Source organism: Peromyscus maniculatus, chromosome 19 (assembly GCF_049852395.1).
Source record: "Peromyscus maniculatus bairdii isolate BWxNUB_F1_BW_parent chromosome 19, HU_Pman_BW_mat_3.1, whole genome shotgun sequence".
Lineage (NCBI taxonomy): Eukaryota > Metazoa > Chordata > Mammalia > Rodentia > Cricetidae > Peromyscus > Peromyscus maniculatus.
Genome location: NC_134870.1, coordinates 35,009,122 through 35,031,746, shown reverse-complemented (window position 1 = coordinate 35,031,746; position 22,625 = coordinate 35,009,122). Strand labels below are relative to the sequence as shown.

General features: G+C 38.2%; 1 long non-coding RNA gene across 1 annotated transcript; it reads right to left on the bottom strand.

Annotated features, from left to right (window-relative positions):
- Nucleotides 1–12,348: 12,348 nt before the first annotated feature.
- LOC121824071 (uncharacterized) lies at nt 12,349–21,974 on the bottom strand. The gene is made up of 2 exons (XR_013045903.1): nt 21,833–21,974; nt 12,349–12,914 (listed from the first exon to the last, which is right to left on the bottom strand). It is a non-coding gene; the product is annotated as an uncharacterized LOC121824071 (long non-coding RNA).
- Nucleotides 21,975–22,625: the final 651 nt, after the last annotated feature.

Sequence of the window (22,625 nt, the reverse complement as noted above, 5' to 3'; positions counted from 1 at the left end):
TTATTCCTGTCCTATATGGTCAGTTCCTTATACACTTAAGTCTCATTAAGTCACTATTCGGCATAAAATCCCTCAGTGCACTTTCCTGGCATGAAGATTAATTCCAAAGCTATTACATACAATGCCTGCTGAGTCTTGAGTGACCTGACCCATATCCACTCATCTGACTATTTCATATTCCTTCTTCCAGTCTTGGATTTTTCCTCTCCAGAATCCTAACCTTTTCCAGTCTCTGAAATAAGAACAGACTGCCCTTGCTTCTAACCTTTGTTTCAGCTTAAATGTTTTCTCCTCAAAGAATTCCTTGATTGTTCTGTCAACCATGTCCCACCTCAACATGCCACCAAAATTCTCTCAAATTGCTTCTTTAATAAAACATTTATCAACACTTGACATTATCTTGTTCATTCATCTGATGATCTATTGTCAGATTCTTTCCATGAAAGACTAGCAACCATTTCTGATTTGCTCAACACAGAAGCCTTAGAACTAGATCTAGCATACAAAAAGGCAATACGTGAGAAATATTTCACATGAATAAATAAGTACATAACTCTCTGATTTTTTGTAAGCCTGTCTTAGTCACTGTTCTATTGCTGTGAAGCACCACCATGACCAAAGCAACACTTTCAAAATAAAGCATTTGATTGGGGCTTGCTTACAGTTTCAGAAGTTAGTTCATTATCATCATGGCAGGAGCATGGTGGCAGGCAGGTGTGGTGCTGGAGAAGGAACTGAGGGCTACATCCTGATCCACAGGCAGCAGGCAAAGAGAGAGAGAGAGAGAGAGAGAGAGAGAGAGAGAGAGAGAGAGAGAGAGAGAGAGAGAGATGAAAGTTTAGCATGAGCTTTTGAAACCTCGCAGTCCATCCCCAGTGACACATTTCCTCCAACAAGGCCACAAGTCCCAATCCTTCTAATCCTATCAAAGGGTTCCATTCCCTAGTGACTAAACATTCAACTATATGAGGGTGTCATTCTTATTCAGAACACCACACACCTATTACTATGAAATGCCTCTCCTTTTATCTTTTCCTATATGGTCCCATTCTCTCTCACTCCGCCCAAGATCCTTCCCAAATAAACAATCTGTACAGAAGTTCTTGCCACAGACTCTGCTTCATGCATGGTAACCAAATCATCTATCTATCTACCACTGAACTATGTCTCTCTTCCACTTCTTTTTTACGGAGTGATTTTTACCATTTTATCATCTCTGAAATTATAGCTCTTTACAGAATGTCTAATTCATTATAGACCCCCACACACACACACAAGTTTGTGTCTCAAGGGCTCAATAAAAAACATAACTGAATTGTTTTGCTCCTTTTCCCAACAATTGTCCACAGACACAGGTTTGGTCCTATCACTAATTCTGTGCAAATGTTGACACAGTTGATGTTTATCTCTTGGCTACAGTGTTGGTTGGGTTTCATCAAACTGACACAAAGCTAGACATATCTGGGAAGAGAAAATCTTAATTGAGAAAACGTCTCCATCAGATTGCCTGTAGCAGCATTTTCTTGGTTAATGAAATCAACCAAGAAATCAGAAGGCCCAGCCCACTGTGGCTGTTGCTATCTCTGGGATGGTGGTCCTGTATTGTATAAAAACACAAGCTGAATAAAGCATAGAAAACAATTAAGCAGCATTCCTTCATATCTTCTACTTCAGTTCCTGCCTTGAGTTACCACCCTGGCTCACATAAGTGACTGAGTGAGACCTGAAAGTTGTAAGATGAAATAAATCCTTTCTTCTCCCAGTTGCTTTATCACATCAATATAACACAACTACTTAGTATAGCAGATACTTTGGGGAATGATTTCTACATCACTTTCCTCAATTTGATTATGTGTGTGAATTGTTGAGGACAATTCTTGACAGCTGAGCCATCTCTGCAAGGGTTTTCCGAAGAAGGGTGCTCCACAGCTCTAGCCACCCATATATGCATCCTTTTGAGGTGCCAGAATACTAACTTGGCAGAAGGGTAACCCTCAAGCAGTGGAAACATGAACAGGGGTAAATTCCTCATCCTCTGGTCTTTAGCTGGATGCTTGGGAGACCTTCTAGACAATTCTTGGATGTCCTGACAGAACCTGATCATTTGTAACAGCGCCCTTTGCTGTGTGACCTTTATAATGTATCTTTATCTTTTTCTATCTTGTTCTCTCTTCTTTGATCTTGCCTCCTCAGATCACATACAAATCAACAATCTATAAATAAGTTCTTGTCATAGACTCTACTTCAAAAGAACTCAAAATAAAACATTAACTTTTTTCTTTAAGAATGCCAGTTATTTTCAGCTAATGATGCTGATAAAGCTGGATATCCCTATGCAAAAGATTAAAGTTTGACTTTAATCTTACACCATATACAATAATTAACTCAAGATGGACCAAATATTTAAATACAAGATCACAAACTATAAAACTTTTACTAGAAAACATAATGCAAAAACTTCTGAACGTTGAACTTGGCAAGGATTTCCTGAAAATGGCAACCAAAGCAATCATTAAGGCAACAGAAGAAAGTGCAGATAAACTACATCACATGACAACTTAAAATGTGAAAGGATCACATCCTAAGAGTCAAAAGGTAACAAGGAGGAAAGTGTATTTGCAAATCACACATAAGGTATGGAACTAATAGCTACAATATATGGAGAATTATTTAACTCAACAACAAAATAATTAAGAAACTAAAAAAAAAATTTGCTAGACAGTTTCCTAAAGAAATAAGCAAATGGCTGGTGTTCACATTAAAAGAAGGCTCAGCTCCTGTGCCTGCCTGCCTCTCCTTCCCAGTAGGAGGCCCACACTCACGCCTTCAGTACTACCCATCTCTACAGCCTGTGTAAAGACTGCATGTGACATAATTGCAGTCTCTTCAGGTAGGGACCTCAGAATCCCACCACCAACTTCACTAACCCCTGCTGTTCACCTGAGGACCACACATCTTGCACCTACCTGCTCGTCCTCTCCAGTTTGGACAAAAAGTACATTGCCAGCTCTACCTCATTTCCAGGTTGAGACCCAAGCTTCTATTGCCATTCTACCTAGGATCAGTCCTGAGCACCTTGTCCAAATACCTGAGTATGAGCAGAGACTCTTCTAGTTGTACAATGGTTCTGGTCCTGGACTCAGAAGCTTCACTTAGTTCTAACTGAGCTGAGACCACATCTGATACTTCATTTGTGCATCAATATTGAATTTCCCCAAGACTGAACCATAGATTCCATTCAGCCAGTCTTCAACCTGACAAATTGAGTGATAGATCCAATACACACTCAACAAAAGGGGGGTTGCAAATATTTGTACCAAGAAACACCACCAATGCCTTAATGCCAAATGTCTGGGCCCCCTCAGAAACAACAAAGAATTGGTAGGAATAACCAATATAATATTTCTTCTTCAAAAATTAGTATTCCCTTAGAAATGTTCCCCCCCAAAAACTCAACTTAGATGGCATACAAAACAATGATTTCAAAATAATAATAATAAACATGTTCAAGGAAAAGAGGACATGAATGAATGCCAGATGGAAGACCACAAAACATAAACAGTTAAGTGGAATAATAAAAGCAATTCAAGATGCAAAAATAAAATTGAATAAAAAGAAGATCTCTAAAGAAAAGTCAAACTGAAATAAAACTCAAAATGAAAAATTCAAGAAGTCATATTAAAAAACTCTGGGGAAAGCTTCATCAATAGATTAGATCAAGTGGAAGAGAGAATAAAATCAGGTTTTGAAGACAAGGTGAAGGAATAGGAACAATCAGTCAAGGCAAATATTGAATAAAATTTTAAAAAACACATGGCTAGAACATCTAAGAACTCTGGCACAGAATAAAGGAAGCAATCTATGAATCATAAGTGTAGAAGAAGGAAAAGAGACTCGGGTCAAAGGCATAGAAAGTATTTTCAATGAAATTATAGAAGAAAATCATAAATGAATACTTTTTATTGAAAAGTATTTTCAATAAAATCCATAATCTAAATAAAGAGATTCCTACCCAGGTACGAGAGGCATACAGATTGCCAAATGTACAAGAACAGAGAGTAAACTCCCCACAGCATGAAATAGTGAAGACACTTAATGGCAAAGATCAGCAAACCAAGTGTCAACAGATCCTAGCAACGATTTGGGGAAAGGGAACCCTCATTTACTGTTTGTGGAACTTAAAATTAGTGCAGCCACTCTGGAAATCAGTATGTTGAACCCTCAAAAATGCTAAAAATGAATCTACCATATGACCCAACTATACCACTCCTCAAATTATACCTCAAATTGACAGATACTCACTTGTTCAGCCATTTTCATGGGTGCTCTATTCACTATAGAAAATGGAGACAACCTAAATGTCCTTCAATCAAAGAATGGATGATGAAAATATGGTACATATACACTGTGGAATACTACTCAGGTACAAAGAAAAATGACCACAATATAATTTGCAGGTAAATGGATGGAACTGGAAATTATATTGAGTGAAGTAACTGAGACTAGAGAGAAAAACATCACACATTCTCTCTCATCTGCAGTTTCTACTTTGGAGTCTTCAGATGTGAATACATAACCTGGCGTAAGGCAAATCCAGGAAAGGAAAAGTGGACCATAGATAAAAGGGGAACAACAGGAAGGAGAATAACAGTGTACAAGTGATTTGAAAGGGAAAATGGGGGGAAAAAATGGGCAGGGTGTTAATTAAGGCTGGAGGGGAGAGATCCAACACAGAAACAGACTCAAGGACATACATCACATGCTCATTTTATGCAGAATGGCCTTTGACAAAATCCAATATCCTTTCTCACTCAACAAAAGCACAGGGATACAGGGGACATAACAGAATTAAGATAATCTACAACTTGTTTACAGCCAACACCATGCTAAATGCAGAGAATCTCAAAGCGTTTCCACGAAAATCAGAAACAAGACAAGGTTGTCCACTATCACCCAGCCCACTCGATATAGTGTTGGAAATTGTAGGGAGAACAAAAGGACAAATGAAGGCGAGAAAAGGGATACAAACAGGAAAGGAAGAAATCAAGTATCTCTCCTTGCAGATGATATAATGCTACACACATCAGACCCTAAAGACTCCACAAGAAAACTTCTATGGCTAATGAATACACTTAGCAAAGCAGCAGGATAAAAAATTAACATGCGCGTGCGCGCGCTCACGCGCACACACACACACACACACACACACACACACACACAAGCCTACCTACACACAAATGGTAAACATACTAAGAAAGAAATAAGGGAAACACCTCCATTCACAATAGCCTAAAAACGATTCTTGGAATAAATCTAATGAAGACTTATAGAATGAAGTTTCAGACACTGGAAAAAGAAATTGAAGAGGAAACTAGAAGATCAAAAGCCCTCCCATGCTAATGGATTGGAAGGATTAATATTGTGAAACTGGCCATCCTGCAGTAGTGGTTTGAATGAGAAATCCCTGATAAGTCTCAGGTATTTGAATACTTATTCCCCATTTTGGTGGCTGTTTGGGGGAGGATTAGAAAGTGTGACTTTGCTGGAGGAAGTATGTTGCTGAGAACAGGCTTTGAGGTTTCAAGAAGCTCTTGCCATTTCAAGTCAGGCCTCTCCTCTTTCTGTTTGAGGATCAAGATGTGAGCTCTCTGCTGCTGTTCCAGCAAAATGCCAATCTGTCTGCTGTGATGCTTCCTACCATCATGGTTATGGACTCTTGTCGCTCTAGAACCAATGCCTCGAATAAACCTTTCTTCTATAAATTTTCTTTGCCATGGTGTTTTATCGTGCCTATAGAAAAGTAACTATGATATTAATCAAAAGCAATTTACAGATTCTACATAATCCCCATCAAAATTCAAATGCAATTCTTCACAGAAACTGAAAAAAAAAGTTGAATTTCACAGGAATCCAAAAAAGACACAGAATAGCCAAAACAACCCTGAACAACAACAAAAACTGTTGGAGTAATTACCATGCACAGGTGTTATGGTCTGAATGTTAGATGCTGGCTGCCAATTGGGCTCGTGTGTTTTAACAGTTAGTACCCAGCTGGTGTACTCTTTAGGGGAGGTTATGGAACTTTTAGGAGATTGACTCTAACTACGGAAAGTGGATCATGGAGGATGGGTCTTGAGGTTTATAAACCAGCCCTGTTTACTGTCCAGCCAAGATGTAAGGTAGAGTCCTAGCTGCATGCTCCCACCACCATGGAGCCTTCCCTTCTGCGATGTACTGTATCCCCTCAAACTGTGAGCCAAAACAAATCCTTCCTTAGTTTGGGTTTGTCTGGGATTCTGTCACAGTGATGAGAAGAGTAGCTAAAGCCATAGTTTCCTCTGTTATTTGTGAATCCCCGAACCATGTCACATGTAATGTCATATTCATTCTGAATAAATCTGGGCTTCTCTGTTGTTGATCTACTTTTTATCATAAGTGTCTGAGCCACAGATCTAGTAATGGGTGAGAAAGTAAATGTGTTCCCCCTCCTTACAGTGGTGATGGTTACAAACATCAATATATTAGAAACAATTTTTTATGTTTTAAATGGGTGAATCATATGGCCATTGGTTATATCTCAATAAAGTTGTTAAAGAACACAAAAGACCTCTTTTTTTGCTCTCTTATTTGAAATCATCCAATAAGACAAGCATCTACTATTTTTGTTATCCATGATATATGCTGTGTCCCCAAATTCAACTTACTTTCTTCCTCCCTATTAAAATCAACCATTCTCTGTCCCATTTCTTTGTCATCCATTATTTAAATGCGTATTCCATGAACCTATCATTACTAAATGCTTAGCAAGTAGCCTGTGGACATACTAAACATTGGATCAAGAATGTACCTATGATGTGTCACATGAAAAACTCAGGAAACTGGGAAGACCAGCACGAAGGTTATATTTTGGTAAATGTCACAGTTAACAGGCTAAATGTTTTTCTGAGTGCTTTTCTTTTTGTTGCCAAAAAGAATAGACTCATGGCTAAATCTTAATTTCCAGAAGGGAAAAATGAAGGCATAAAAAAGGCAATTGCCCAACAACCTGAGTCACTGGAGTAATTTAGCATTACAGTAGTATCTGGAGTGGCTTTGGTTTCCTGGCAATAAAGCCCTTGGATTCGTAGAGGAGCTCAGAGTTTGAGAGAGTAGCAGAGCAGTCCAACAGTAGTCTTGGGGGAGTTGCACATAGAAGGAATGTTTTTCTGTGTCTGAGAACAGTAATAATTCTTCCAGTCCCAGTACCTTCTCCAGCACTAAACTCCTACCATGTATACTTACTTCTTCTAAGGAAGGGCACTTGTTCTGAATCTTATTTTAGGACTAATGAACATGAACAAGTCAGGTAGTCTCTAAGTCTTGGACAACCTTTGTATAAAGATTGTATCTGTGCCCTTTGCCACACTATGCTTTCTGGAATACTCCAGTGGTCTATAAAATCTTAATTAGGATATTTGACATTTTGCATGACTGGGTGGAATGTTTCAGAGAAATTGCATATATCAAGATAATCATTGGTTAGGTTAATGGCAGGCAGATAATAATAAAAAGTAAAAACTTAAAATAGATCTTTGTGCAATAATGTACAATAAATTCCAAGAAACAAAAAGTGGGAAAATCAAGGTGAAGGACAGATTCATTAGTTAGAGGTCATTTGAATTCTCACTGTATTTATATGGCAAAAATCTGAATATGCACATATGCTTTTTATGTATCCAAAAATAAAGGCTTCGATGTGTCTGGATTTTATGATACTATTCGAGTCTTAAATACATATACATGGGTGCTGGGGATTAACAGATGAGTTAAATTTAAGATTACTATTGATCACATATCACTTTCCCCTTATAGACCAAGCAGCTTTGTACCAAAGTACTTTCCTGAGGTTTTTTATATTCAGCAACTCATTTAATAAAGCAAGAACGTCGGGAAAGTTGTCATTGTCTTTATCACTCTTCCTCTCCAGATGAACACATGAGGCAAAGAAAGGCTCAGTATCTCCCTCGATGTCACACTACTGTGCCAGGGCCAATGTGGTACTGACCACATTTCCCCCTCTTTCACCAACATTTAACTTCTTAGCTAATAACCTTGAAAAATGAAAACATAGGATTATTACTATTTTTTTTTCTTTTTCTAGGGGATAGGCAGATGGTGCATTACTGAGAATTGAACCTAGGGCTTCATTCATGCTTGAGACGCAAGTGTACTCCCATGGATCTACACACACACACACACACACACACACACACACACACACACACACACACCACCCCCAGCTGCTGCTCTCTTCACCACAAAGAAACTGTGATGTTTGGTTGTCGTCATCTTGAAATAAGCCTAGACATACCTAGGAAGAGAAGATCTTAACTGAGAAAATGGCTCCATCAGATTGGCCTGTAGGCAAGTCTTTAGGTCTATGTTCTTGATTAATGACTGATGTGAGACTGAGTTCACTGTAGGTGGTGTCACCCTTGCTCCTGGGTGGTATATAAAAGCAGGCTGAACAAGCTGCAGAGAGCAAGCCACTGAGAGGCATTCCTCCATGGCTTCTGCTTCAATGCTATTATGAGAAATCCACCAGAGGAGATCACTTGTACATGAGTTCAAGCCAATAATATCCATCGGTGCACTTGCTCGAGCCAATAGAAAGACTTTATTAGCAGGACAAGGGACTATACTGTGTGTTTGGGACCCAGGTGCACTCCTGAGCCTTTTGGGGGGTGAACTTTTAAGCACAAAAAGCATACACTGGATCTACAGTGAGCAATAACTGTTAGTCAGAAGTGGAAATACAGAAGCCAAAAGGCAAGGTTAGTTCATTAAGGACTTTCTCAAAGCTATGGGCTTTGATTTAGGTTTTGTTCTCATTTTGGCAAGTATTTATTCATCCATGCTGGGTTTCATGGCCCGAATGGAATTTCCATCATGGTGTCAGTTGTGCTAAGGTCTGGAGGCTTGTTTCAGTGTCTCTGTCTGAGTTTCTATCCTAATTTCTTATCCTGACTTCTCTCAGTGATACAGTGTGACCTGAAAGTGTAAGATGAAATAGACCACTTCTCCAAGGTGTTTTTGGTAATGTTTTTGTTTTTGCCACAGCAAGAAAAACTATAAGACAGACAACTATGCAAAGAATTTCTATGTCTCAGTCAATGAGAAACCTTTCCCAGATAGGAGTCTGAGTGCTGAAGGAACACTAGTCCATAACATATTAATACCCACTAGTACACTTGTTCTTACCAATATGTTTGTTTAAAATCTTCAAATTACCAGTGTTAGACACCTTTCATAATTGGGATAAGGCAGCTGGACGGGGTAATTTAAAGGATCAGAGGTTTATTTGGGCCCATTGGTAAGAGGCTTCAGTCCCTGGTCTGCTGATCTGAGGAGAGACACAATATTAAAGTGGTGTGGAGTATGGCATGGGGATGCTTCTGTCAGCAGGGTTCAGGGATGAAATGGAGAGGAAGGGGAGGCCCTAAATCTAGCTATGTACTTCAAAATGGTACACTTAGTAACTTACCTCCTCCAACGAAGCCTCACTAATAGGTATGAATTCATCTTGAGATAAATCTACTGGTGAATTCGCACCCTAATGAGCCAATCATTTTCAATACTAGCATCACCTGGACACTAAACCTTTATACATGGTTTCCATACCTTTATAAATGGTCAGTCCCATTATGACAAAGTTGAAAACAATGTAATCTGTACCTGCTTATACTGAATATAGATTACTTTACCTCTAATAATCTAAGTATGAATAAATGCAAACAAAGCACAACATATCCATAATACAGAGTACCTGAGAGTTTTCATCAGCCACTGCCTGAGAGTTAACATGGGCATGGAAATAACCTTATGAAGATTTAACTGAGAAACAGTTTGCTGGTTACCAAAGGTGTTCCAAATAGAAACAGTGCTCTGTGGGAAAATGTCAGATTTGTGTCATACTCTTCTTGATTAATTCAGTCAGTTTTCTCAGCAAAGAGATGAAAAGTGGGTTGAACAACAACCAGTAAAGAGGGAAGTGGGAAATCAGACTTGGCATCGCCCTCAAAACACACACACACACACACACACACAGAGTCACACACAGAAAAATACAGACACACATACACACATACACACACATAGACACATACATACATACACATACACACAGAGTCACACACAGAGTTACAGAAACACACACACACACACACACAGAGGTATGATGATCACTACAGTGATTACAGAAAATGGACAAGTTTCAGAAGAACAGGAGTTAGAATCTTTCACACCACACCTCTCTGAAATCTCATTTCCCCTGTTTGTGAAATCACATCCTTCCGATTTTGTTTCTCACAGGAAACAGCTGCAAACTATCAATTTTTTATTGAGTACTGTTAACATGAAGGCATTATAAATAGAAAGAAACATTAATGCAAACTACTGCAAACTAATTCCCTGGCACTATTGACTCAAATAGACTGCTTTCCTTCCCCTGTCTTTTCTCCTTTGATCAATATGAATCTCAGCCTCCTGCTTTTCCCCATGTGCTGGTCCTATTGCAACTTAAGTCATGTGTTACCTATTTCAGATGAGCATTCTCTGTCCTGTGAATAAGCCATAATGTTTATTAAACATAAAAATGAAGGTAATTGCTTCTGTTTCAGTTATTTGCTCAAAAGAGGCCTGGTTCATTGAAGAAGAGGGCTGCATGCTGCCCAGGGACCGCCAGCCACTCGTTAGACCCATTTCCTCCCCTTTCAGGACCTACATCCAGAAGACATTTCCCATCTTGAACTTGGTTCAGTTGGTTCATCGAAACCTCCCAGCTGCTAGCCTCCATGTTCTTGTTCCTTTCCTTGACTGGATGATAAAAAGCATGGGATATGTAAAAGCTGTGTGATGAAATCAGAGGAGCAGGGGAATGAAAGGAGACTCCTGTACACATCCTCCAGTAAGAGAATGGCCACCGGAGGAGACACAAATCGGGAATTCCTAATGGGTCTGGATGTGAGCAGCAAATTCAGTCCTTTGTATTTGAACAACTGTGTAGTTTGCGGTTTCTTTGTTACAGAACCCATTTTTGTTTGATTTATACAAGTTTTCTTCCACTGGGAAAGACACTGACTTGTTTGCAGGAGGCAAAAAACATGATCAGGTCAACTAGATACCATGATGATCTATTTTGATTGAGAAAGCAGAGGCTCTACAAGATGAAATCAATAACAATAATAACAAAACACTAAATTGTTTCATATATTAAAATCCAAAGACTGGAGTTATCTAAGGTGCTTAAAAGGATTTTAAATGTCCAAACTCTGACACACACACACACACACACACACACACACACACACACACACACCACACATACACACATATATATTACTATATATCTACTATTATATATACTATATATATAATACTACTATCCAGCACTATGTATGTACAAATATTTTATATTTACTTATAATATATATTGTTTATACATTTATACTACATAATATATTAAATATATTATAAACTTACAATGTATATTTATTTATAATGTATAAAAATATATTTATACATATACAATGCTGGGTAGTAGTTTTATGTCAACTTGGCTTGAACTAAAGTCATCTGTGAGGAGGAAACTTCAACTGGGAAAGTTCCTTCATAAGATCAGCCTGTAGACAAGCCTGTAAGGCATTTTCTTAATTAGTGATGGGGAGAACCTAGTCCATTGTGGGTGGTGCCATCCTTGGGCTGGTGGTCCTAGGTTGTATAAGAAAGCAGGCTGAGCAAGCTGTGAGGAGCAAGCCAATAAGCAGCACCCCTTCATGGCCTCTCCATCAGCTCCTGCCTCCAGGATCCTACCATGCTTAACTTCCTGTTCTGACTTCCTTCCTGTCCTGACTTACTTCAGTGATGGACTACAAAATGGAAGCGTAAGCCAAATAAAACATTTCCTCCTCAACTTTATATAGGTCATGGTGTTTAATCATAGGAATAGTAACCCCAACTAGGACACACACACACACACACACACACACACACACACACACACACACAAATATGGATGTGTGTGTAAGTATTATAGACATTAAATGAAGCCGCAGAAGAGAAGATAAAATGGAAAAGTCAGCATGAAAGAACCTATAGAGAAATCAGCAGTGGCAATTACTCAATGGCTGGCTGACCAGTAGGATTTTAGGAAACTGAATGTGTCATATTGATTTCTATGACACTTTGTTATAATGAGGAATATTTATGTAAGGCTCCATGAATCATTAACAATTACAGCAGGACGGTAAATTGCACACTACATGTTGATATGCAATAATGCAGCACTCTTCATCATTGACTCTGATGTAAGACTGTCTACCATTTATATTATATTAACCAGTTAATGAGTGACTTTGGGCAATTTAAGTTATTTGTCTGGCAGCCTCTATAAAAAAGGAATGTTCTTGATAGGTTTTGTCAACTTGACAATGGCTATCTCATGATGGAAAAGCCAAGATTCCAGCCCCTGTTCAGTCCATGAGGCTGAATGTCTCTCAGTCCCAGTCTGGTGCCAGAGTCCAGGGGCATTCCTGAAGATCTGCTGCTTTCAGTCTGTTGGAATCCTGAAGAAGTTGGATTTATTCCAGTTGCAGCAATAGAATAGATGAACTTGCCAACAAGAGTGAGAGCAAGCAGGCAAAAAGGAAAAGCTTCCTTCTTCCACACCCTTTTCTGTGGGCTGCCATCAGCAGGTTGGGCCCAGATTTAGGATGGGTGTTCCTTCTTCAAATAATCTGGTTAAGAATATCCCTCACAGGCTAGGTGAGGTAACCATGCCTTTAATTCTAGCACTTGAGAGGCAGAGGAGGCAGCTGGATCTCTGTGAGTTCAAGGCCATTACAGTTCCAGGATATCCAGTGCTATATGAAGAGATCCTGAGGGGGAAAACATCAAAGAATCCTTCACAACAATTCCCGTTGGCTTAGGTTTAGGTTGACAACTAGGATTAGCCTTCACAGCAACCAGTTCAGAAAACAGCTTAGATTTTTACATGTTAGTTTTGAACCTGTGCAAACCTGTAGTTGAGATATTTCATTTCTATTATATACTTGTATATACAATAGAAATAAATGCATTTGGCTACTAAAAACCCCTTACAGGTAAGTTTATCATAACATTAATTTTAACACCTTCAATATGAAAAAACTAGAAAGCATAAGTAAATAAATGAAAAAGAGTAGATGGATGAACAAATTCTATCACATGATTAAATCTACATAACACAATACCATACAGCAATAATAATGAATAATGCACTCTTGTTATGCACAAAATGAATAAGCTTCACAACAGTAATATTGAGAGGAAAAAACCAAGTATGAAAAAACAGACACCATAGACCTCATTTGTTTACAATGAACATATTCTAGAAAGTGAAATGTACACATTGTTTCATTTCAAGGTTGTAATGACCCTGTAATGGGCAGAGATAATAATTGAAAGGAAACATGATCAAAGATTTTAGTAACATTTCATTTTGCTCCTGGGCAGTGTTTATACCTACATATTTTTAATTTATGTCCTCTAATGCTTTAGTATAGAGTTGTTGTTTTAAAAAAGAAAATTCTTAATAAGTCTAGATTCAGTATTACCCTTACTAGACTCAATATAGTATTTTCTCTGTGCTCTCAAGATTACAAATGTTTGTCTTCATCATTATTCAGATATGAATATATGGGAAATCTCTGGTATTCCACAAAATGACCTAAAACAGTGACACTTTTTAAAGTAGTCACAAACTAAAACATATACTACTGCTGTTGTCTCACAATCCAATAATTCTATCCATCTTTTCTCCCAGGTTTAAACTAAAAAGGACGTCTATTTCCACAGCTCCCCCCCCCATAATTCCATTGTTCTGAAAAATAGGAATTTATTTTCATTTTCTTTTTAATTTATCTGTTTTATATCAATTGTTTAAATACATTTTTAGTTAAGTTTTTCATCACTGTGACAAAATAACTAACAGAAACAACTAAATGGAGAAGAGATTGATTTGAGATCCAAGTTTTGGGGAATCTCAGCTCATCATAGTGGGGAAGGATGTCTCACCTCTTGTTCAAAGTGGCTTTCTTCAAAGTGGCAGGAATCTACAAGTGCAACTTCTTCACAGTGTGGTAGTAGGGGGGCAGTTTGCTAGATCAGAACCAAAGGCAGCCATGTGCTTCAAAGGCCAGCCAATAGTACCCTACACATTCTAGCTAGGACTCATGTCCCAAAGGCTCTTTCACCTTCCAAAACAGTGACACCAGCTAATGAGCAAACGTGTAAACACATGAGCCCATGGTGGACAATCAATCTATAATGTGAGTAGATAGCTAGATGCTTGCAAACATGATAAAATTTAGAATTAATAATGTAAGAAGAATTTAAGAGTGTCACTCTGTCATCTCTAGACTTACTGATGCCATTTTCTATGGTGATATTTTATTTGTGCTGAAATGTGATTTTATTTGTATGTTAATAAATAAAGTTGCCTGGGGATCAGAGCTAAGTGTAAGCCATTTAGCAGAAGTCTGGCGGTGGTGGCACACGCCCTTAATCCGATCACATGGCAGGCAGAGTCCCTGTGTGTTCAAGGACACAGCCAAGCGGTGACACGAACCTTTAATCTCAGTACGAACCATAGAGACCTGGAGGTCTGTATAGACAGGCAGTGTCAAGGAAGTCATGTGGTTGGGTTTACAGCCAATGAGAAGGCACGACAGAACGGCAATAAAAAAGACAGGACACAGGAAGGTCTCTCTCTCAGGGGAAGGACAGCAGCAAGTGGTAAGATAAGGTGGTTTCAGCACTTGGCTAATGCTCTGATCTCTGGGCTTTTAACTCTTTATTTGGCTCTGTGTTTCCTATTTAATAAGACTGTTTAGAATTACATCTACAAATTTCCCCACAAAATATTTAATTATCAATTTAAGAACCAGAACATTCATCCCAAAGATCTCATATCTTTTGTGGTTTATAACTCAGGCTCCTTGGTTTTGCATATCTTTCCTTTTTTAACTTCTATCTGACTCATCAGGTGAGATTTCATTAGGACAGAGATTAAATATTTATTGTGTGACTTGTTACACACAGCCTACAAAATATATGAGTAAGTAAATGAATAGATATTTTCATGATGTACCAATGCTGATGTCTACAAATGTTAGAGTGTTTCCAAATGTTTGAGAAAAGGGGCAAGAAGAAATAAATAAAATTGTATATAGATATCTGATGTTTCAAGTATCAAAAAGATGTCATGATATTTTCCCCAGGTATTTCTATGTATTCCACGAGGTCCTCAGAGTAGAATATGATTACAGTCTGACTACTTCCATAGATCATTATGGAGTTCCCTGAAGATGGTGAGACCATTCATATATTCAGCTAGCAGGTAAGTTTCTAGATGTTTCTAGAACACCTACAAGTAAATAAGAACAAGGGAAAGCAGAAAAGGGAGCATCATTAAACTATCTTCAGCGAACCCACCACTCTTATCCCTTCACTTCCCTCTTTAATTTGTTCAGACAGGAAAATGTCAAGCAGAATCAGAGCAGATCCTGCTCATGAGTGTTCTCTGAGCTCGTGATGATCTAAGAGCTCTGCACTCAAGATTTTTGCGTAATGCATCTTATTTCCATTTTGCAGCTGAAATCAGAAGTTCAAAGAGGTTTTAAAAACTAGTAATATAAAAAAAAATCTAAATTCAGATTTGAGTCAAAGCATAGGTTCATTCAGTGACTCAATAAGTATTTTGGGGTGCCTGTTCTGTTAGGTCTAACCCCTATATCTAAATTCCCCTGTTACAAAGAAAGACGTAGTCATGTCTCTCTCTCCTGACAAGATCACTCTCTGCCTCTCCTTCTCCATTTGCTCTTTCCATTCTTACCGCTTGTAAGCAGTAAATTTTCTAGCTTATTGTTTAAAAAGAGTGACATTGCATTTAAGTAGAAGAAAGTACATCTTGTCCTTTTGTGCTGTGCATCTTAATTCTACCGCTGAAAAGGACCTTAAAAGTGCCAACCCTATTCTGCCAGACAGAGCCAGAATTGTCATGGTCCTGACCTTGATTTTTCGATGGGGTTGGCATAGGGCAGTGCAAGAAATCATGTAGAAGAAACCACTTCTGTTGACTCCACAAGAACCACAAGATGACTCAAAAAGAAAAATAAAGACATGTTTTCATTTTATCGTCATTCCATCTGTGTTCTTATCAACCTGTAGCAGGGTTATTTCTATTCTTATTTTAGATTATACCTGTATTTCTACCAAAGCATCATTTCTATCTGAGAATCACCAGCACCTTTTCCCCAGCACCAGGTTTTACGATGGAAAAGGCAAGGAGACAAAATGAAGAATCTCTAGAATCTAACTCTGTAGGAAATAATTCTCAACTCCATCTTTAAGTTATGATTTACTTCCATGTTGGACTGTATGGTAAGTTAATTAGTTAAACAATGATTCTGCTATTTGATCCTTTGGCTTAGAGAACACACAGCTTTACAAAATGGGAACAAATATGGGTTTAAGACATGGATCATGGGATGTTGGAGTGGTGGCTCACTGTTTAAGAGAACTGGCTCCTCATCTACAGGACCTGGGTTCAATTCTCAGCATTCACATGGTGGCTCACAACCATCTTTAATTCTTGTCCTAGAGGATCTTACACCCCCTAGTGCTGACACCACCTCCATGATAAAATACAAAATTAAGCTCTGCATCAAAAAATTAGCATGAATAATTTCATAGCTGTTGAAGTGTACATAAGAATAAAAATACTGTCTGGGAGATCAACTCTCCGATAAGTGTACCATTAGTCTTAAGGTGACTAGATGACAGCTAAGAGTTGAGAATATGTAAAAGACACCCTCACTCTCAATGACTTCCCAAGTCTGTATAAGGACATCAATGGCTATATACAACAGTGTTTTTCCCTGTGCTTTGTAAAGAGGATGCAATGTATAATATTATAATGCATGCATTTCTACTTTTCCTAGTATGACATTTTATATGTAAAATCCTATTAAGCAGAATATTATGAAACATTTATAGACTAATTTGTAGAAGTCATAATTTGCTGTATAGAGTATTAATGTAAAAGGTATGGGACTTCATTTTAAATGAGGTTATTTATACTCTATTCTGTAAATTAACTCATTTATTTAATAAATTCAGCATGTATTTATTATATCTCCATTACAAATATGGTGCTATTTATGACATTAAGGTTATAGTTTTTAAAATGGAAAAAAATCTCCAACTGCCATAAGAAAACAGGCATAAATTAAAAAAATGAGAGAAGCTGCCAAGAGCTATGGAGTGAGATAAAAATATAATCGAAGAAAGGGCATGAATTGGTTATAATTTTAAAGATAGGTCATAGAAGGCCTCATGAAGATGGCACTTTAAAAGACTTAAAGAATTTGAGTGAAGAAACCATGAACTCAACTTGAAAAAGGCTTCTCCTGGCTTTGGACATAGCATGCCATGTCCAAAGGGTCTGAGGTAAGACAGTGGTTGTCACTTAGGAAATGATAGCAAGAAGACAACATAACCACAACAGACCGGACACAAAAGAAATTGGGAGGAAATAGCACTATAACTTATCAGCTCTACCAGAGCCTGCACTGTGGGCTGATAATTGGCCCAGAAGAAGCAAAAGCATACATTCAAATAAGCAGAACTTAGCAGTGCCTCTACCCAGGGGGGTTTGCAAGGATTAGTTATCAGAGCATAGGAATTGATATTATTTGATTGATTAGAAAATACTAAAATAGAAGATCTGCTTTCTGGAAGTACTTGGATGAACTATGAAACCTCGGTGGAGGAACTATGTTTGAATTAATTCTCAACAGAAAAAAAAAGCATGTAGAATTTGTAAAATGAAATGTAAAACTTGTACCATCCCAAATAACTCTTTGTGTATCTGTCTATCACAGAACAGAAACTTTGTAGCAAAGGAGTATGAACTAACCATGTCATCACTGATCAAATGGGAAGAATAGGTAATACCCTTCATGACTGAAAGGCTCTGAGTCAGGGAAGCTTCAGGACTCATTTGATTCATCAACTCACTGATGCCAAGATTCTGCCCTGTAATCCATGCTGATACTTTCATCCCAAAGAAGATGTTTCTCATGGTAAAATGGCTGTATAGGCAGGGTTTAATATCTCATGCCAAGTGATCGACATGATGTATTAAGGTAATTTTCAGAATTTTTTCAACTCTAAATAGCTCACCTTTTCCTTTGTCTAATTGATGTAAACTAAACCATAAGCTCATTCCTGGCAAATATGAGGAATACCATGCATGGATTTATGTATGTTGAATAACCATTCCTGCATCTCTTAGATGAAGCCCACTTGATCATGGTGGATAATAATCTTTCTGATGTCTTCTTGGATTTGTTTTGCAATTCTATAACATTGAGAATTTTTGAATCTATATTTATAAGGGAAATTGGTCTGTAATTCTCTTTCCTTGTTGGATCTTTATGTGGTAGTGTATTAGGGTAACTCTGGCTGTGTGAATAAATAGGGCAATATTCCTTCTGTCTATATTTTGTGGAATAATTTGAGGAGTATTGGCATTAAGTCTCCTTTAAAGGTCTGTAAAGTTCTGTGCTAAAATCATCTGACCTTGTGGGGTTTTTTTCTGTTTTGGGTAGACTTTTAATTACTGCTTCTATTTCACTTGGAATTTTAGTTCTGTTTAAATTGCTTACCCGCTTTTTATTTAACTTTAGTAGGTGATATGTATCAAGAAAATTATCCATTTCCATTTTTTAACAGGTTTTTAAAGTATGTCTTTATGATTCTCTAGATTTCCTAGATTTCCTTGGTGTCTCTTGCTATGTCCTCCTTTTCATCTCCAATTTTGTTAGTTTATATAATCTTTCTCCACCTTTTAGTTAATTTGGTTAAGGGCTTGTCAATCTCACTGATTTTCTAAGGAACCAACTCTTTGTGTCACTGAGTCTTTGTTTTGTTGTTTGGTTTCTACTTTACTGATTTTAGCCCTGGGGTTGGAGGGAAAGATCTCTGTGATCTGCAGGAGATGGGGGCGGAGAGGAGGAAGAGGCTGCAGCAGATGGTCTGCTACAGATGTGGGGATGAGATAGGGGGACTGGATTTGGAGGAAAGGAGGGAGATGTGAAGATTGGCAGTTAGAGTACCTGCTTCCTTGGCTGGAGTGGCCTGTGGGTTCTCAAGGAATGCCTGCTGGAATTGGGGACTGGGATATAGCAATGAGTGGACAGAAGAATGTTTGGAGGGGAAGATAACTGGAAATGGGGGCAGGAAAGGGACAGAAAAGCTGCCACAGGCAGTCTGCTATGGAGCAGGGAGCAAGACTGGGTGATTGGATTTGAAGAAGCAGAGGGAGTTGTTGTGATCTGTTTTTGTTCTACCTGATTCCCTAGCCAGACTCATGCTCTGTTGTTTTAAGAAATAAACAGATAGCATAAGTGTTATGCTCTCTTTATATTGTTGGAGAGTGTTTGCTAAAAAAAAAAAAGTGTTCTGAGTATTAAGTTAAGCTCAGAATAATGCTTGTATGAAACAGTATAATAATGCCACCAAACTCCACAACAAAGAAATGTCTGGGATTCCATCACCAAGGAGGAAAATCCAATAGCTTTGTTTTGATGCTTTTAAGATTAAACAAAAGGCTTGAAGCAATATTATCCTTTTTGCTTTGATCGTAATAAAAAAATGTTCCAGATATCTCATGCAGACAAGAAGTCAAGGTCTACACTTCATTCTCAAATTCCTTCAAACATACTCAAATACAGACCATTAGTTCAAAGAGTTTGAACAAAAAAGATTTTTGCTTGTTTTTTGATAACCTAAGAAATTTCTAAATAGACATCAGACACATAGATATAATAGTCCCCTTTCCCGATTCAGCATTCCTTCTTCCCCTAGAGTTCAGGGCTGTTTTCTTTCTCACGGTAATTGATATTTCTCTTCACCCACTTATAAATTAATGTTCTTGAAACTTTCAAGGTTCATCCTGCTTTGGCTTGGCAGCGGGGTTTTAAATAGTCTTGAGTACCATGTAACTTGGTATAGCTTGAAAGCAGTACCCAAACGGTAACAGTTCCTATGTTCAAATCCTTCTCACCACTTACTGGGTGACCGTAGACATACCGTTTGCCCTATCTGAAACTCAGTTACTTCACTCATGAAATCAGGATTAACAGTGGTACCCCACTCCGTGGATTGCTGAATTACTATATGAATCCCTGCATGTAACGTTCCTAGTTACTAAACACATATGGTGTACTTACTAAAGTGTTAGCTCTAACTACAATCAGTGACCTTAGTGACAACTTCAGGAAATTCTTTAGAGATGACTTTACTCACCCATAAAGATAATATGGCTGGACTGATAGTTAATCTCTAGTTCCTTTAAGGAACATCTGGTCTAGTTTTCAATCCAAACAATATCAGTCAGAATGACTCAGCCAGGCCATGACTAAATAAGGCAAACATTCTCTAATTCGACTTTATTGCTGACCAAAATGTTTATTTTTCTCTGCTTAGGGCCAGAGACAATGTTAAATCAGGTTGATTGTTCATTTTGTTTCACAGACGAGGAGTGTTTAAGCTAAATACAAGGATTCTAATGATCCAATATCTAGACAAAATATTTTTAAGGAGAAAAAAAACACCATCCTTGTTCTGTTGGAGTTTATCTAGCAAATCCCAGTTATTTTGTTTAATAACTCCCTCTCACAGGGAAGAAAGATGGAGCCAATGTAACTGATCTCCAAGTAGCTGTCTACACTGAGGCTGTGCAACCTTGTTACTGACAAGACTTCGGCCCCAACAACTGTTAATCCCCAGAGACTCTCCAATTAGTACAGATCTTTCTGCATCCAAAGAATTATAGAGATAGGAAGACATCTGAGGTTGTCTGTAGTTCAACTATGTTATCTGAGTGAGAAGATAATTTTAACACGAAGCTGAGAGCTGACTTACCAAAAGTCATGTAACAGGTTTAGGGAAAAAATCTAAACCAGGATTGTCTCACCTAACTCCCAAGGCAGCATGTTCCACATGATTCCAGCATTCCTAAACTCCACTGCCTGCAATAACAGAGAAAGTCTTGGCACAGTGAGTTCAGAGCTATATGGAACTTAATTTCTTTTCTGTTGTCCACTTGCAAATTGAAAAGTGAAACCAAAGTTCTTCGCCGCTATGGCCATCTGGATACCACATGTAGCATTTTTGGCCCCACAGAAACAAGTTGTTGGTGTGGCCACACATAATCCTAGGTGAACAGCAAGTCATTGTGTTTGGGGTGATTCTTAACTATCTATTCCTGAAGATTTAGGAGAGCAAAGTCACAGGCTGAGTGCTCTGAGGGGGTTATTTCATTCATTGCTAGAAAGATAATATTATTTCCACTTTTGAATAGGGGTGAAAACAAAGAGAATTCAAGTGAGTTGTTTTCAGTCCCATAGTTGTGGGGGATCAGAGTTCCTTGGCCACCCTTGGTAGTTTTACCCCAAACCTCTGTGTAGGTTTGTTTTTTGGTTTGAGGTTGTTGCTACCCTTGGGAGATCTGTCTGTCCATCTCCTTCTTATTTTGAAGTTTACATGAATGTACTAGGCGTGTTATCTGGACAATATATCTCCCATTATTACATCCTATTTATTTCTAAAGTACACAACATTTAGATGCCTGCATTGTTCTAGTAATACATGCCTATCACATATGTATTTCCTTAGTGTCCAGTACAAGCCAGTGAGTTGGGTAACATTAACTTATAAATTTTATAGATCAGGAAACTCAGATACTTACCCTGTATCACTTTTAGCAAATGTTTTACTTTGTTCTCTATTGCTGTGATAGACACCAGGATGAAAAGCAACTTGAACAGGAGGACATATTCCATCTTACAACTTATAGTCCATCTGAAAGAAGTCAGGACAGACTCTCAAGGCAGAGACCTGGAAACAGACACTGAAGCTGAGGCCACAGAAGAAAACTGCTTACTCTGGGGTTTGTGCTCCATGACTTTGTTATCTTTTATACAACCCAGGACCATGTGCCTAGGGGTGGCACCACCCAAAGCAGGATGAACCCTCCCACACCCATCATTAATCAAGAAAACACCTCATGGACTTGCCTATATGCCAACCTTATCAGGGCAACTGAGGTTTCCTTTAACCAGCTGACTCCAGCTCAGTAGTTCTCAACCTATGGGTCTCTACCCTTTCACGGGGGTCCCACATCAGATATCCTGAATATCAGTATTTACATTACAATTCATAAATGTAGCAAAATTATAGTTATGAAGTAGCAATGAAAATAATTTTATGGTTGGAGGTTAGAACATGAGCAGCTGTATTAAAGAGTCTCATCACTGGGAAGGTTGAAACCCACTGTTGTAGCCCACATCAAGTTGACAGAAAACTAACCCACACACACCTTCCATCACAAAAGTTGTGTCCTTTAATCAATCCCTCTCTCTCTCTCTCTCTCTCTCTCTCTCTCTCTCTCTCTCTCTCTCTCTCTCTCTCTCTCTCCCCTCCTTAACCCCTTTGTCTTTCTGAGATCCACTTGTCTTATTTTCAGAAAAAAATATATTTTG